Raw genomic sequence first — 15,025 nt, 5'->3', positions numbered from 1 at the left:
GTTTCTGGGTTTTATTCTTACTCCAGGAGGCATCAGAATGGACCTGCATATAGTGGACGCCGTTTTGAAATGGCCAACACCAACATCAGTAAAAGGGGTACAGAGCATGTTGGGCTTTGCGAACTTCTATCGCCGGTTCATACCAGACTTCTCACAGGTCGTACACCCGATCACCACATTGCTAAGAAAAAATAACAAAAAATTTACCTGGACCGAAGAAGCAGAGAAAGCTTTACAGGAACTCAAGAAAAGGTTCACCTCCGCGCCAATCCTGCGACATCCTCGCCCAGATCTCCCTTATATCGTGGAAACAGACGCTTCCAGCATAGCGATGGGAACTGTCCTCTCACAAAGAGACCCAGTAACAGGCCAGCTACATCCAGTGGCCTTTTGGTCAAAGAAATTCTCTCCCCCGGAGATGAATTATGCCATCATGGACAAAGAACTATTGGCGATCAAATCTGCCTTTAAGGCCTGGCGGCACTAACTTCTGGGGGCCAGAAACACCATTACAGTTATCACGGACCACCGAAACCTGCAATACCTTAAGACAGCTAAGGCCCAGTCTTCACGACAATTGCGGCGGGCCCTTTTCTTCGCCAAATACGACTGTCATCACTTTTCGACCAGGGGTCAAGAATGGAAAAGCTGATGCACTCTCTCGTACAGGCACTGATGACTTGGTATATACGCCCCCAGATCCAGTCCCCATCATACCGGAAGACAAGCTCTTGGGCCTCACTACGGCCTTAACCCAAGTTGAACTGAGAGATAAGATTCAACAAACCATGAACCCAGATGCCTTCCTCGCATGGCAAGCACAAGGAGAACAATATTCCATCAAAGATCACTTACCCTTTTTTAAGGATCGGTTGTATGTACCCACCAAAGACTTACCACAACAAATTGTTTCAGGTTATCATGATTCCCTGATCGAAGGGCACCCTGGAATCACCAAGACTCTAGCCAAGGTAAAACAGAACTTCTGGTGGACTGCCTGGCGTAAGGATGTCATCCAAAGTGTTCAGTCCTGCGGAGTCTGTGCGCAAAACAAGTCGCAAAAACAAAAACCATCTGGTCTTCTGCAACCTTTGGACATTCCTCCCACTCCCTGGCACACTCTTTCCTTCGACTTCATCACTGACCTACCTCCCAGTCAAGGGTTTAACACCATCTTGGTAGTCGTGGATTTGTTCTCAAAGATGGGGCACTTTATTCCACTCAAAGGCCTCCCTGACGCACCCACTCTAGCCAAAGTGTTCCTGGATGGTATTGTAAAACTACATGGCTTCCCATCAGTCCTGATCTCCGATCGAGGTAGCCAGTTCATCTCCAACTTCTGGAAAAAATGTTGTGCAATGGCACAAATTGACGTCTGGCTATCCACTAGCCATCACCCCCAAACGGACGGTCAGACCGAGAGGACCAACCAGACCCTCGAACAATACCTACGGTGCATGTTACACCATGAACTAAGAGACTGGAAAGATTTGTTATGGATAGCCGAGTACGTATATAACAACTCCTTGCACTCCAGTACCGGACAAACGCCCTTTTATACCCTTTATGATAGACACCCACGTACCTCAGAACGAGATGTCCCAACAAGTTTGGAAATGCCAGCAGTAAAAACTCTTCACACAAACATCACTCAGGCTTTCAAAAAGGCCAAAGAACATCTTATTTTCGCCAAAGAAAAACAAAACCAATTTGCCCACCAACACCGGAAAAAGGCCCCAGACTATCAGGTAGGAGACAAGGTTTGGCTGGCTGCCAAGTTTGTACCCATCAAGGGAACCTGGACTTTTCAACCTAGGTACTTAGGCCCTTACACCATTAAGGCAATTATCAATCCAGCAGCTGTCAAACTAGACTTACCACCTAACCTACAGATTCACCCAGTATTTCATGTGTCCCTATTAAAACCAATGCAGCCCGGTACACGGATTGGGACACCACCAAAACCCATACTTATTGACGGAGAACCAGAATTCGAAGTCGGAAGCATCTTGGATTCCAAGTATTCGAGGGGAAGGCTATACTACCTAGTTGATTGGAAAGGATTTGGACCCCAAGACAGATCCTGGGAACCCTGTGAAAACATTCATGCACCACGTCTGATCAGAACATATCATTGCAACTTTCCAACTAAACCAGGGCCGGACAGAAGGAACACCTTGAGAGGGGCCTTGCGAGGGGGGAGTGCTGTCACGATCCACTTCCTGAAACACCCCCCCCCCCCCCGGCAGGTCCATGGGCCAGGAGGGGTCTTGTTTCGGGCCCCCAACAAGTTTAGGCATCCTTTGCCTGGGCGCTCTTGGGGCCAGTCTTGGCACCTTTGGCGCCAGGCTCATACTTAATGAAGACTTGTGCTTGGGGACTACTTTATTTCAGTGCCAGTCAACATGGAGGCATCCACATAGCTTGGCTCCTTGCAACCAAGCTATGCGGCATAGTGTTTTGGGTGTGGTAGCCTAGGGACTATTTTACCTTGACTACTTTCTTGATGCTATTTAAACCACACCCGACTTGGATAGCACGCTTCGCGTTACTTTGCAATCCTGCAACGTGACGCTCATCGTGTTCAGCTGCATCTGCGAACCTTGGAAGAACAGCATCTGAAAAACAAAAGGACATCGTTAATAGCAGCAGCTTACCTGTGATTCCACCGCTAGCTGCCCTCTGCTCCTGCAAACAGCATCCAAGGAACAGCCAGCCTCCCGGACCGTCGGATCTGCAAAAAGGAGAGAAACAGGACATTAGACATTTTACAATTGTGCCGGCAGCTTACCTCACGAGTCGCTCATCGACCAGCATCGCCTTGGGACTTCGTGCTCTGGGTGAGCACCGCAACCTACGGGAACAAAAGAAAACAGGTTAGCAAAGGAAAGGCATCATAACGCTGTGCATAGTGCCTACTTACCGCATCAAGGTGCTCTCGAAGCACCATCAACTGCCGGCGAGTCCCAATTCCGCCAACGTTCCACAGCAAACTACCACGCACCTAAGGAGAGAGAAAAGACATTATTTAAATCCAAGAAAGGCATACAGTATAACCGCAATAAGACCTACCTGAAAGACTCTAAAGGGCCTGCATCAGTGAAGTAACTAGATCGCACTCGCCCACAAAGGACAACGCGCCCCTGCAAAGAAGGCAGGACGGAGAGCACGCCAAAACTCATAACAAGGTGAGGAAAGGTCTGGGGAGGGGCTGCGGGCATACGGGGTGTTGGGAGGCTCTTACCCCAGTTGCCCAGTCTGTACATTGCCCACCTGTTTTCCAGGCAGAACTTCTCCGCTGATTATTACCTGGGAGCGGCTGAGAAGTGCACCAGAGTCCCCACAGCTGGGTGGCGTCCCCGTGGATATCAGGTGAGCGTAACAACACCTCCATGACGTCATCCGGAAGATCCCAATCCTTGTATCTCACCCTTTCCAAGCCAAGCGTGAAGGTTGAAGGTTCTGATGTCTGGATGGAGAAACTGACCTCCCTTCTGCGAGAGAAGATCCTCTCTTTGCGGAAGACGAATTGGAGGGCAGATGGACATGTCCAGAAGGTCCGGGTACCACACTCTCCTGGCCCAATCCGGGGCGATTAGGATCATAGTTTTCCGGAATCTTCTCAACCTCCTGATCATTTGAGGAATGACAGGGACTGGAGGAAATGCGTACAGAAGTGGAAACTCCCAGTCTACTATAAACGCGTCCCCTAGAGCTCCTCTCGGGGGAAATTCCCTTGAACAGAACTGATCGCACTTCCTGTTGATACTGGTGGTGAACAGATCCACTTGAGGGGTTCCCCAAAGGGAGAAGATCTCTTGAAGAACTTCCTGAGCAAGCTCCCACTCGTGGGAGACTGTGCTCTGCCTGCTCAGAGTGTGCGCCGTCGAGTTCTTCTCTCCGGCTAGGTGAACTGCGATAGAGAGATTCCTTCTTGAATTGCCCAAATCCAGAGCTGCATTGCCTCTCTGCACAGTGGCAGTGATCCTACGCCTCCTCCTTTGTTGAGGTAGTGCATGGCCACTGTGCTGTCCGTCCTTATCAGGACATTTTTCCCCTGTACCTATTGCAGAAAAGATTTCAGCGCTAGTCTGATTGCTCTCAGCTCCAACAGGTTGATATGTAGTCTGGACTCTGATGGAGACCAACGACCACTGATGGTCAAGTCGTTGGCATGGGCTCCCCACCCCGTGAGTGAGGCATCCGTGACTACTGTTATCTCCGGCCATGGTTGCCAAAACTGCTCTCCTTTCAAAATGTTCTCCTGACAGGCCCACAACTGAAGGTCTCGAGCCACTCTGTCTGGGACTTGAAGGAGATCTGACATTTTTCCTGAGAATTGCGACCATTGGGTTCTTAGTGCTCATTCTCAGGCGAGCCTCTGGCACTAGGAAAATGCAGGATGCCATGAGGCCTAGCAACCTCAAAAAGTCAAGGGCTGGTAGACATTGGGCATTCTGAAACTTGTTGACCATCTGCAGAATATCTTGAGCCCTCGCCTCTGGTGGCGAGGCTTTCCCCAGGGAAGTGTCCAGGACCGCTCCGATGAACTGGAGTCTCTGTGACGGTATCATCTGTGATTTTCTTTAAATTGAGGGAGAAGCCCAGCTTGTGAAGGAAGTGGCAGACATAATCTAGCTGGATCTGGGCTTGCTCCGAAGATACTGCTCTGATCAACCAATCGTCCAGGTAGGGATAGACGTGGATCCCTTCCCTCCTTAGACTACAGCCACTACCGACATTAGCTTGGTAAAGACGGGGCGGAGGTCAACCCAAATGGCAGAACTCAAAATTGATAGTGAGAAATGTCAATTGCGAACCTCAGGTATTTCCTGTGTTTGAGATGAATTGGCACATGGAAATAAGCATCCTGAAGGTCTAGAGATACCAACCAGGCTTGAAGGATCTGAGAAAGGGTTACCATCTTGAACTTATCTTTCCTGAGGAATTTGTTCAATTCTCGCAAGTCCAAGATGGGTCTCCGTCCTCCGTCCTTCTTTGCTACTAGGAAGTAGGGGGAATACCAACCCTTGTTCCTGTCTGCTACAGGTACCGGTTCTATGGCACCCTTCTCTAGCAGGTCTACAATCTCCTGCATGAGGAGCGGGTCTGGAAACTTCAAAGAGTTGTTCCCCGGTGGATGACTCTGAGGGGTGTGTAGGAAGGGCAGGCAGTAACCTTGGGCAACTGTCTCCAATGTCCAAGCATCTGATGTAATAGCCTGCCATTCTGCAAGATGTTGAGTTAACCGGCCCCCTACCGGTGTCTTGTGAGGGGAGACTTCATAGGGGTTTGGAAGCGGCTGACGCAGATGCAGAGGGTAAGGTGGCACCTGCTGCTGTGGTTTTTGTACCTTTTAACCCGTCCACCACGGGTGAATCATTTCTGGCCCCTTTGAGCTGGCTGTCCTCTGCCTTTTCCGAATGTGGAGTAAAAGTGAAAGGACCTACCCCTCCAGGAGGTTCCTGAAGGGCGATTCAGAGTTTGTCGGATTGCAGCCCCAAGGGATTTCGCTGCTGCCTTGGATGTTTGTAATCTCTTCAGACTGTCATCAGCCTTCTTACCAAATAAAGAAGTGCCGTCAAAGGGCATGTTCAAAAGTCTGCTTGTACATCTGGAGCAAAACCAGACTTCCGCAACCACGCAAATCTGCGGATTGTGGTACTGTCAGCAGAATCAATGCCTGTTTGAAGGGACTCGCACATTGCATCTTTTCCATCTTTGATGATGTTTAAAAATGCTTCCCTTTCTTCTCCTTCTGGGAGACAGTCGGCCACAGATGAAGCACACTCCCAAAGTGTATGGCTGAATCTTGCAAGCGTGCAAGTAGCGTTAATAGATTTAAGTGCCATGCTACATGCCGATAAGACTTTTTTTTGACATAGCATCAAATCTTTTATCATCCCTGTCCTGTGGGATAGTATGGTATGCGGATTTACTGTTTAATGAAGTTGCTGCTTCTACAACCAAACTCTCTGGGGTTGGATGTTTGCTCAAATATTCAGGATCTGTAGCAGATAATCTGTATTTAGCAGAAAGTTTCTTGTTAACTGCAGGGATAACTTCAGGAGTTTCCCAATTTGCAGAATGTTTTCTTTGCATAGCAGTATGAAAAGGAACAGGATCCTCCTGTGGACCTTTATCTAAAATATCAGTAAGGTCATCCTGCTGAAAAGAAGGTGTAGGTGTAGACCACCCCATGAATTTGATTATTCTGGCCATCCGAACCCTATAAGGGGTCTCAGCATGCTCTCCAGGGTCTGGTTTAGCAAACTCTACTTCTGGAGAAGTATCTAAACCACTTTCCTAATGTAGGGAGTCTTGGATGTCTTTTAACCTGTTCTCTTCAGAGATAAATTCCTCTGGTATGGGTGTTTTGGTCCTTTGTAAACCAAAAGGTCTCTCATGGTCGGAATCCTCCCCTTCCTCATATATAGAGGACAAGGCTCTAAAGTAGTCGGACCTAGGATATGTTTTAAAACCCATTTCTAGAGCAGAAGGGGCCAAACAAAATTAGTTGTCACTGGCTGAGAAAACGTCGAGGTTGTCGACGTGGAAGTCAAAGGCTTCGACAAACCCGAAAAGAGCGTCGAAAAAGTTTGAAAAGACCTCGATGTACTCGAGAGGATCGGGATCCTACTCGGTGTCGTCGAAATTGTCGACGGCATCCTCGACGCCATGGTCGAAGTCCTCGACCCCTTCACTGTCTGAGATGTAGTGACAGTTGAAGGTCTGTCTTTTATCTGAGTCGACAAAGGCGTCGATGACGCAGATTTATGAGTCGAAGAGATTTTCGACGACGGCATCGATGATGCGGATTTACTGCCTTTGCTTGAGGGTTCATGACGCTCTCGGGTAGTTTCTCTTGCCGGGTGCAACGACTCGCAGCGTTTTGATTTTTTGGGTCCTTCTCCCAGGGTATCACCGACGTCTCCGAGGGGGTCGAGGCCGCTTTCTCGAAGACGCTAAGCATTTTCTTATGGTATTCCTCCCACTTAGCTGGAAAGCTGTGTTTCGTGGGGCAGGTGACCCTTTCCGGGGAGGCAGAAGAAGACAAAGAAGAGGGAGATCTACGACGCCTCTTCTTAGAGTGTTTTGATCTCGAAGACTGATGCGAACCGCTTCGAGACCTTGAACGGGAATGTTTCTTGTGACGAGGAGGAGACGAATGTCTCGACTCTGCCAAAGAAACTTTCGAGGGAGTAGATGTTTTAAGAGTCCTACCTCTTTCTAGCTATCCTGTGAGGATCTGTCAACGACATTTTCTTCCCACAGTCACAACACTTTTTGACGCCAGACCACGGGGTTGACGGTTCGGATGAAGAAGCCATCGAATAAAGATTGATATCTTCGAAGAATAAGCAGAATTTTCCTGAAGAAAGGAGCTGAGCGTCACGTTTCCGAGGCCCACGAAGCGTGGAAAAACGGAACTGAGCAACGGACGCTGCGCGAGTCTATTTATACGCACAATGACGTCGACATCGAGACAGAGGCTGTCGGGACACCAACTCGAGGGACGTCGATGCGCAGCGCCTTCAACTGAAAATATTTCCGAGGCCAGCAAGCTGGAATGGATAACATCAAAGATAAGAAATATGTCGGAAGACACAATCCCTGTCTATGGCCTGTCCCCTTTTTTTTTTTTTAATTTGGTCACTCTACCCTTGGGGTTGCCCCCAATGTGAAGTACATGTTTACCAAGAGCAATGCTCCTTGTAATGCTTCATTTACATTGCTTGGTCATTTTGGTGGCAGTCTTAAGATGTGGGCAGATGCGTCCCCCACTTGCCTGTGAGGTCACTTCCTATTACATCACCTGGGCCAAAGGTTGTGCCTTGGTTCACCTCTCCACCCCATCGTGTAACTGCACTTGCTGCCCCTACCCCTCTTTCCCCCCACTCCAGTTGAGCAGAGGCTGGAGAAACTAGGCAGGTGCCACACTCGAATGGAATTAGGAAGGTTAGCAAGTGCCAAACCTGGAAGGAATTTTGAATGTTAGTGTTAAATGTCATATAACCCACTAACCAAAAAACTCAAACCTTCTGCATACTTATCTTTCTAAAAAAAAACTCACACAACCATCTCCCGCACAACAAAGCGCACACACTTTACAACACTGCAACAACACATAACCTGCACCAACAACACATGAGAACTGACATCGATCCAATACTTGCACCTAAGCTCAGCATCCGGTGTATACTGAGTTGAAGCTGCCAACAGAACACCACTCCTCTCACTACTGCCTCTACACCTTACTAACCCATCCCCACCTTCCCGTTTCCAGATCCGCCAGAGCGCCTGGGGACCAACTCCGTTGGTGACGGTGCGCGGTACAAATCCCTTTAACATTTAACATTCTTCAGTCCATATTTAACCACCCGGCGCACGCCGCCATCCTGAGCTCCGAAGAGCAGCAGGAACGTGAGCTGGCTCCATCTCTGGAGCCCCCACACCTCCCACCTGGGGACGTGGGCATTTAAACCCCAACCCAGGATCACGTGTGTGCCCACGTGGACATCATCCTGACATCCCGCACCGGAAGCTGGACTTGCTCCAGAGCCGTGTTGTGGGATTCTCAGACTGCCCCCTTTTGCCTTGAGCTTGGGGCACAGCCCCTCCCCACACTTCACTCTCCCATTTCCAGCAGTAAGGCGCACCTTGGGTGGGAGGCCCAGGAAGAAACCTCATTATGTGGCAAGGCTGCCGGGGGTGCTGCAAATCTGAGGTTTCCTTTTTATTTAATTGCATGTTGATTTGCCTGTAAACTTGTCACTTCGCCTGGGGTGGGGGGGAGGCGAGGGGGGCAGTCTGCTGGTCTTCCAACAGCGCTCTCTCGCCTCATTGCATGTCCAGCAGTCATGTACAGTAGTGGTCTTGCATCGCACCCTTCTGCCATGTTTGCTGGCTTTGCTGTGCCTGGCTCTGTAAGAAAAGAGGGGAGGTGGGCAGTATGCCAGATTTGCGAATCACGGCTCACCTGGGTAAGATGTGTGCTCCTGCCAGTCCTTGCAGTCCATGCCACTTTGCCTGACCGGAATTCCTTTGTTCTCTGACCTCCCAGCATTCCTTTGCACTTGAGTTGCCTCTCCTTACCTGTGCCCCCTCATCCCCTGCCCCTGCAGTCCCTTGCCCCCACCCTGCAGTCCCTTGCCCCCCACCTGCCCCTGCAGTCCCTTGGCCCCCACCTGCCCCTGCAGTCCCTTTGCCCCCACCTGCCCCTGCAGTCCCTTGGCCCCCACCTGCCCCTGCTGTCCCTTGGCCCCCACCTGCCCCTGCTGTCCCTTGGCCCCCACCTGTCCCTGCATTCATGTGCCCCCACCTGTCCCTGCATTCCTGTATCCCCACTTGCCTCTGCGTTCCCTCGCCCCGGTCTTCCCCTGTGTCCCCCCCCCCCGGTCTGTCTCTGCATTCCCTGCCCCCCCCCGGTCTGTCTCTGCATTCCCTCGCCCCCCCCCCCCGGTCTGTCTCTGCATCCCCCCCCCCCGGTCTGTCTCTGCACTCCCTCGCCCCCCCGTCTGTCTCTGCATTTCTCCCCCCCATCCCCCGGTCTTTTTCTACATTCCTCCGCCCCCCCCGTCTTTTATCTGCATTTACCACCCCTCGCACTCCCCCGGTCTTTCCCTGCATTCCTCCGCCCCCATCTTTCTCTGCATTCCTCCGCCCCCCTCTTTCTCTGCATTCCCCCCTCTTTCTCTGCATTCCTTCGCCCCTGGTCTTTCTCTGCATTCCTCCGACCCCCTCTTTCTCTGCATTCCTCCGCCCCCCCTCTCTTTCTCTGCATTCCTCCGCCCCCCCCCTCTTTCTCTGCATTCCTTCGCCCCTGGTCTTTCTCTGCATTCCTCCGCCCCCCTCTTTCTCTGCATTCCTTCGCCCGTGGTCTTTCACTGCATTCCTTCACCCCCAGTCTGCCCCTGCTTTCCATGCCACTGCACTCCGCTTCGGCCCCCCTACACCTCCGCCCCCCACCCCTTTCCCAGTTAAATGGTGAAGCAGCTGTGTTCCCGCTCTGGGAAGCCCCTTCTCCCAGGCCTGTAAAGTGCGGCCCTTTGTCGCGCTGGCTCTGCCCGACAGCCCCGCACTGATTAATGGTGAGAAGGCAGCGCACCGGAGCGGCTCCTGCTGTGCCGGCCGCTCTGCGCAGCCCGTCCCACGGCCTGGGGGAGAGGCACGGCCCCTCTGAGCGAACAGCCTCCTCTTTGTTCGTGTTCAAGGTCGAGGGGGAGCCTGGGGAGGCACCCGAGGTAACCCACGAAGTTGGGAGCCCCTGCACCATGCATCTATAATGTGCAGAGTTGTGCGGGTAGCTCGGGGGGGGGGGGTTGAGCAGCTGCTGCAGAGATCTGCATTCATTTCACTCTCGCAACCCCTGCGTCTTCTGACTGTCGCCTTGAAAAATTGTGGCCACTGATCTGTCAGACCAATAAAAAAAAGTGTATTTTCAAGATCTTGGGTCGTCTCCGTTTCTATTCAATTTTTAAATGACAAGCTGTACTTTTGACAAGAGGCGTGATCATGACCCAGTTCAAGAGCCAGATTGTGCTGTAATTTCTGAACACAGTCCAATGTTCTAGTCTCTGTGTGATGAATCAACTTCCGGGGCACCAGTGGTCATGGGGTGAATACCAGGTTCTAAACCATCAATCAGCCCCACACCTCTAGTACAGCAGAAGGGATCCAACAGATTAGAAACACCAGCAAATTATAAAACTCCTTGTCCAATATTTGGAAACGTGGGCGGAACCGCAGGCTTATCTCTGCAAGGTCGTGGATCGTTGGTTAGTTGCAACACAGGGAAAATACAATTATTACCCATTGATAAAAGGGACTGTCCAGTCAAGGATGTATATTTATAATTATCCCAACAGACAGTTCTATAGCACACTACAAAATACAACCCACCCTGTAAAGGAATGCAGAGGACAGACCGTTACAAAGAAGGAAAAGGGATACACTTTGGATACTGACAGAAGGGTAGTCTGTAAAGTAATTAATCGCAATAGTTCAAGGATACTTGGTTTCAGCACAAAGGGAGCAATAGGTCATAAAATGTCACCAGGGGCCTTCGGAGAAGGACCAGGGGGACAGATCCACATGTACCTTGCCCTGTAGATGTTCTTGGTGCTCAACAGGCTCGAGTCGTTTCAGGACGCCTTGCAGCTCTTAGGACAGAGTTCAAGATGGGAGACAGTTGTGGGTATCAGGCGTCAGGCAGTTCGGTGTGTGAGAAAGGACGAACGCTGCAGGCTGGCCTATACGGTGGGTCAGGGCCAGGAATCGTCTCATTGCTGGTCGGTGGGGTCTGAAGTACTGGTCGAGGCATCTTGGATGACGTTAGCGACTGCTGCGTAGGGTCAGTCGGTTGCAGGTCGAGGGGCTCGTGTATAGGTTATGCCAGAGGACCGGGGTACGTGCTACAAAGTCACCATTCAGCAGTGTACCCAGGGCCCATCGAACCCTTCCCCCGGTAATGACGGAGGACTCGGCCAAGGGTAAATTAGAACTGTCCTTTATTTTCCAAAACAGACAGGGATTTTATGGGACAAACAATTCTCCAGCAATCACAGCCCCTGAGCCTGTGTCACAAGTTTTTATTACACAATGGTGTCACAATAGCAAACCTCTCCCCAAAAACCCAAGAGCCCATTCTATTGGGTGGCTCCTGTGATATTACCTATGGAAGTCGCCTATAGGAGTGGCCTATCTGGTCGTTCCATGTCAGGTGGTCTCGCCTGAAACTTCCCTCAAACCTACTATCCATTACATTAGTGCAGGGTCGCAGGACTACCATTGTGACTTGCTCATTGCACACCACCCCAGGGTTTGGGCTCCCTGATTTGCTGGAGTGCCCCCTTAAATTCCTGGGACCCTGCTCTGTTCACAGCGCTCTGTGTACCTTCTCAAGGTAATGAGACTGTGAGCCGATTCAAGGAATATTTGCCCCGTTCAAATTGAATTTGCACTACTGAAAAGTGACTTTGCACTGCCGACACAAACCCTGATTCATGGAACCATGCAAGGTGAATTTTTGCCGTGCAAAGTCCGGGAACACAAAACAGAGGTTTACGGTCTGCAATTAATGAGGATTTGTTCTGTTATTTTGCAGGTGGCTCCCTGCCCCTGGAGTCATGAATGTTCCACCCTCCTGTGTCCTTGGCTGCGAGCAATGGCCCTGCACTTCGTGCTGCAGAATCTGCATCTCTTTGTTCCTTATTCTGAGCCCTGTTGCTTCATGTGAATTCACTACAGTCATTCTATGGTTCCCTACATATATATATTGTGATATTCTCCTTAGGGCCTTTTTTGAGACGTCACTCCTTACACAGGCTTATCAATGGCATGACCTCCGTGCAGAGATATGGTTCACCTGCTCCTATTAGTGTACGCAGACACGAAGATGATTTACACCAACGTGCTATTAAAGATTACGATTACATAGGATTTTCCACTCCTAAGAATTTATCCGTCCTGATGAAGGCCTACTAAACCACTGCTTCCCAAGTTTAGCTAGAATGGCCGAAACACTGTTGTGTTGACCTGTTTGACCTGTTTTCATGTTGTCTTTCAACGTTGTATTGTTTTCACTTCGGTGTGCTTTGTATCAGTCAATTACAATATTGATTTCTCATGTCATCCTCACCAGGAGACTTAGAGAATGTAACTGTTTGAAATTGTCCTCCGAGCATTATTTTGGAGTGCTACTCATGTACTAAACCATGTATGATTTTCATGTTGAACATCCTATGCTTTTATATTCATGTGGATTATAGCACTTATTGCAAACAAATTAAACAAGAAGTGCAGCATTTTCTCATAAATCTATGTCAATTCTTATTCTTTTGAAATCCAGAAGTGAGAAGTTCTAATCATCAGTTGGACCCTCATGACCTTGCTCAATTGTGTTGTTATACAAGTTTACCTACCTTGGTAGAGCAAGGCATTAACCAGGTGCCCTTTGTAATACTTGACCTGTATCTGCAAAGACATCAGCTGGATAGGGTTTGAACGGTTGTCTAAGAGAATATCTGCATGCATATGTAGGATGTACTGGCCCTCCTGGGGGCTGGCCAAACAGTGACTGGCATCTCTCGCTTCTCAGTCTTCGTGCTGTCATGCATATAGGGGACATGAGGGCCTTTCGAGGGACCCTCTCTTCACTCGATTGGCTCGAAAATTTCTTTTTAGGCGGACGTCGGTAGATGCTTGTCGATGCACTCGTCCTAGTGTCTTCATTGGGCTCGTATCAGGCGGCAGGCAGTTCGGCAAGCAAAGCTAGGTGGACAGCTGCAGGCCGGCCTACACAGTGGCTCAGGAATTGTTGTCTCAGTGCAGGTCGGGGGTTCTATAGCACTGGTCGACACGTCTCGGACAGCTTTAGCGACTGCAGCGTAACAACATTCCGCTGTGCAGTCGGTTGCAGCTCGAGGGGCTCGACTGGATCGAAAATGTCCTTTAAGGCGGACATCAGTAGATGCTTGTTGGTGCACACCAAAGCTGGGGAGAGTGTTGCAGCCAGCTACTTTGTCCTTTGTTTGGTTCAGAAGCTCTCTGGCACTTCCCACCTAGGAAGCTTGCTGCAGAGCCTAGCAGGGCATGCTGTGTGCTGGCTGGGTTCCGGTTCTGGAGCTGCTGGTGGGTCCTCTTGGTCCTCTGGATTCAGTATCTCCCTGTGGTCCCTGAAGATGTTTAAAGGACGGATCTTTTTTCCCTCTTGGGGGTCCTGGCCTTCCTTCCCTGGCGGAAGATGTAACGCAGACAGTAGCTTCAGTCACGGTCCAATGCTGAGTTCTTTTCGCTACTCCTTGCAAAGTCTTCAGATAATCTGCCTAAAAGAGAGGTTCAGCCATCTTTCAAAGCCAAATGGGCCACAGTGATTGGTGTAGGCTAAGCGTACCATAAAGAACCAATCCTAGGTCCCCATCAACAATCTCCTTTATGCATGAAGTCGTAACCAGAGTGCTTTACAGCAGAAAAGGTAAAGAGGTGAAAACATGTAATACTAAGTCCCAACCTTCTTCCTGTTGGTTGTGGATCAAAGATGCTCTCTGGTTTCTGGAGTTCTCTGTGGTTCCCGATTTAAACGCAGGTCTCCCTAAGGCTGTGGCACGACCAGAGTTTGTCTAAGTCTACCTCCTGAATGGGGTCTCCCTGCAGGGATGACTACTGCAATCCACGCATTCCTAGACCTGACATTTCTCAGCCGCCCTTAACTGTCCTCTTTCTATTTCTCCCAATTCTCTTAAAGGGTACAAACCCCCTCCCTCTGTTTTTACTCCCGTTGCTAGGGGTATATCATTGCCCGGTTCCTTTTTTATTTCATCTGCTTTATTATTCTTTTCTCCTCCCTCACCTCTGTTCCCCGTGTTCTTTGGGTCCTCATTCCCCTGTTTCCCATCCTCTCCTTCCTCCTTAATCTCTGTTTCTTCTGGTATTTCCCCCATAGTGAATATTCCATTTGGTCCTGGTCGGGACCCCTGGAACATCCTCCATAAGTTAAACACCTCCACGTGGTTTGCCAACTTCTTCCCTTTATATGTATTGTGCAGATGATTTAATAGTGAATGTTGGGCATATGGATCGAAGCTACCATTAGGCGGCCACGGTGTTAGCATTTTGTTATCCGTCCCCTGGGTCCATTCTATGCTATACTTAATCAGTTTCTCCGTATTGTAGTGGGGTGGTGAGGGTGTTCCCCCACCCTCCCGATCCTGTTCCGTATGACATAGTAGCGCTCCACTTGCTACCCTTCCCTAATCTGGTAGCAGCTTATCCCACTAGTAGTTTACAATATACAGCCTTATATCGTTAACTGGCCCCGTAAGTTTGGGGACTTACGATAGTCCGCTTAAGGAAAATTATAAAAATATAGTATGTTACATTTGTAGATTTTCCTCTGCCTTTCTTCCTTTATACAACACCCTTACGGCCCCCTGCGGCCGAGGAGTACGTAGCCCCCTGCGGCTGCGTACCCCTTATTACGTTCTTATACAGTCGTCCTGTTTTCACGTGCTCCTCCCCCTTCTAC

General features: G+C 49.9%; 1 protein-coding gene across 7 annotated transcripts in view; it reads left to right on the top strand.

The window, feature by feature from the left end:
* Positions 1–15,025, top strand: part of PLEC (plectin) — a 1,447,724-nt gene that overhangs the window by 853,770 nt on the left and 578,929 nt on the right. The window lies entirely within an intron of this gene.

Source organism: Ambystoma mexicanum, chromosome 5q, assembly GCF_040938575.1.
Source record: "Ambystoma mexicanum isolate Mex_15411 chromosome 5q, UKY_AmexF1_1, whole genome shotgun sequence".
NCBI lineage: Eukaryota > Metazoa > Chordata > Amphibia > Caudata > Ambystomatidae > Ambystoma > Ambystoma mexicanum.
Note: the sequence above shows the minus strand (reverse complement) of the source record. Positions and strands in the feature narration are given on the sequence as shown.